The sequence below is a fragment of the Mastomys coucha genome, unplaced genomic scaffold (assembly GCF_008632895.1).
Source record: "Mastomys coucha isolate ucsf_1 unplaced genomic scaffold, UCSF_Mcou_1 pScaffold7, whole genome shotgun sequence".
Taxonomy (NCBI): domain Eukaryota; kingdom Metazoa; phylum Chordata; class Mammalia; order Rodentia; family Muridae; genus Mastomys; species Mastomys coucha.
Genome location: NW_022196913.1, coordinates 8,095,557 through 8,098,659, shown reverse-complemented (window position 1 = coordinate 8,098,659; position 3,103 = coordinate 8,095,557). Strand labels below are relative to the sequence as shown.

Genomic DNA, 3,103 nt, shown 5'->3' with positions numbered 1-3,103 from the left:
AATTATTTATTGCAGTGAGGGAAAATGCACACTATGAAGGGTTTAAAAAGCGCAATAACAGTATATGGACTTTGAGTTGTAATCAGAAAATGGTGCAAGGATATGAATTTGTTCTAGATAAATGAAGTTTGTGAAACCAATAAGTAATCCAACAGACGGGAGGCTGGCAGGGGTCGCTGCCCCTGCTGTAGGGCAGCTGCCTCTCACCTGTTCTGAGGAGGGGCATTAGATATTTATGGGTGACTTTATTATTATTTTTGCCTATGCTTAGATGGAATTAGGAAGTGGGCCTGCTTTATGTCACTTCACAATTAGCTCAGAGTCAATGTCTCTGAGGCTGGTCTCTTCTGAGGTAGTTTATGTCTAACAAGAAAGTTAGCCTGTCTTTACAGGTTCCAGGCCAACTTCTGAAGGACACAGACTGTGGTCTTTTTCTGTTCTCAATTCATTCTACTTATGACGTACTTATTGTGTGCTGGGATATCAACACACATCAAAAGTGGCTCTCACATTAAAAGAATCTACAATGAAGTAGGACAAACAAGAGAGAGACAGATGGCAGTTATGCAGTCAGTGAACATGGTGTGGGTCTTTATGTAGTCAATGAACTCAGAGTGGGTCCTTATAAAAGCCAGGCTTTGATATGAGTATGTTTTGCTATGGACATCAGATAGATTAGTAAAAATATATCTATGATACCTTCATTTCATCAAAGGGACAACAAGAAATAGTAAACAAAACCTAAAAAATAAAAGGGACTGGACAGATGGCTTAGTCAGAGAAAAGCTTGCTATGTAAGCCTGGGGACCTGAGTTTGAACCTCAGGAGAACAAGCCACTAAACTCACTCACAGAGAGTGCGCTCCCAGCAGTGGAACCATTCAGCGAGGGAGCTTCATGGGCATCCAGGCAATATTTTGTTGCCTTTCTTCTTTAGCAATATAGCAAGCCATGGAAAGATAAGGCTGGGATTGTTAATTGCACTTCGTGTTTTCAGTCATTGATATTGGAATATAACATGAGTGTTTCCACCACCATCAGACTACCTCAGTCTCTGTAGCATTTACACCCCAGGCTTATTCATTCCTCCGCCATTCCTGTTTCTGTGTCTCTTCCTAGTTATTAGACAGCAATGAGCTGTTTCTTTTCTGCTCAATGGCTTTATTCAGCCAACAGAGACTTTGTTTTCTATTAAGGACTTTCTGGGTTGAAAAATGAGCCGATGATTTCGTTTTTTGTTTTTTTGTTTTTCTTCACAAAAGCAGTTTTTATTTGAGGCAAAGAGAAGTCTGACCCAAAGGATTACAGTTCTAAGCACTCAAATGTAAGTGTTAGTGGCATGACTTGGGCTATAAATCTTGCTTCTCTTTGGCTGGAAAACGTATTTGTGTTACAGTCCTCCAGGTGGGTAAGAAGAAGGAGCAAGAAAGGCTGGAAGGAACATCTCACCCACTGGTACTGCCCTCCAGACTCTATGTCAAACTAACGAACTCTCACCGATTGGTCTGAAAGGTTCCACCCAGTGCAGAGGGGCACAGGACACAGCACACTTGCAAGGGCAGATGAGGCAGAAAGAACAGATATATGGTGCTTGAGGAGGAACAGGGATGGACCACCGCAGCTTCAGCCTTGTGTGTGGAAGGGGTCATCCTTGTGGTTCGCACAGCTCATCATGGTGCACACCCTTCAGTTCCTGTTGTAGCTGAGTAGAGTGGTCACGTCCTTGCTGCTTAGCTCGAAGTCAAAGACCTCAAAGTTCTCAGCAATGCACTCTGGTGTCGCAGCCTTGGGGATCACTACCAAGTTCCTCTGAATAAGAAACTGGATCAGCACCTGGGCTGTCGCTTTATTGTACTTGACCGCGATTGCCTTGATCCTGGGATCCTCCAGGAGAGAAGGGTCTTCAGGCTTGGCCCGGGGCCTGTCAGGAGAACCAAGGGGACTGTATGCAGTCACCACGATGCCTTTGCAATGGCAGTACTCAGTCAGCTTCTCCTGAGTTAGGTATGAGTGGCACTCAATCTGGCTAACAGCAGGTTTATATCTTAACCCAGGTTTGTTCAAGATCCTCTCAATCTGAAAAGGGCTGAAGTTGGAGACAACAATTGCTTCATCCACTAGTTGTTCCATAGCCTTCCAAGTGTCCACAAAGTCGGTGTCTCTAGGAATCATGTTTCCTGATGCATCCAGTGGGAAATAATCGGGCCCAGGTTTGAAGCCCCTTGGCCAGTGAATAAGGTAGAGATGCAGGCAGTCTAGCTGCAGGTTGCTGAGTGTCTTCTGCCAGGCTCCTTTCACCATGCTCTACAGCTTGCTGACAATGAAGAGATCCTGGAGCTTCTCCTGGAAGGCCACTCCCACCTCTTTCTCATTCTGAAATACCTGGGTGCAGTCAATGTGGCGACATCCCATATCAATAGCAACCTTCATAGCCTCCACCACCTGGCCAGGAGGGGACTTCCAGGTGCCCAGGCCCAGAGTGGTCAGTTTGGTGCCGTTGCTGAGTTCCAGATGGCTGGCCATGATTGCTGCACATTACACACCCAGACAGGCAAAAGTGTCAATGACTGTTTTTTATTTTAATTTTCAGTTTTTGCAGGAGTGTGGCGGGCAGTGGAAAGAAAGTCTAAGGATGGGAGGGTGGGCTACAATCAAAGTTGTGACAATGCAAAGCAGTCTTGGGAGGTCCTCTGTAAGCTGAGTGGGAGATAGCTCTGCATGTTCTTTGACATGTTAACTGGGTGGTTCAGTCAGCTGTTAAGTTTTCTTGAGGACAGTATCACATACTTCCCGTTGTCTGCTGTTTGGCACCTCTGTGCCTGCAAATACTGCCCGCATTTCATGTCAACATAGAACATACCATTTTGGCATAAGAGACAGGAGTTTGAAGCTAGTCTGCCTCTCCAGCTTCTAGATCTTTCTCTCATAAGTCAGTGGGTCCTAGCATGAAGCATGTTTTAATGATTCTTTGGTCTACCACTCTCTTAAGGACACCCAAGACTCAAAATTGGCTATGGGATTCTGTACTGAAATTCTCACAATAGAAAAAACTTCAATTTTTACCAGGGTGTATTATTGCAGCTCGTTGTGTGTTTCAGGTGTGT

The 3,103-nt window shown here is 45.0% G+C and overlaps 1 pseudogene across 1 annotated transcript; it reads right to left on the bottom strand.

Annotated features, from left to right (window-relative positions):
- Positions 1 to 1,600: 1,600 nt before the first annotated feature.
- LOC116082111 lies at positions 1,601 to 2,588 on the bottom strand (annotated as a pseudogene). Its single transcript, XR_004115173.1, has one exon. The product of XR_004115173.1 is annotated as an aldo-keto reductase family 1 member B1 pseudogene (transcript).
- Between the last annotated feature and the right edge of the window lie 515 nt (positions 2,589 to 3,103).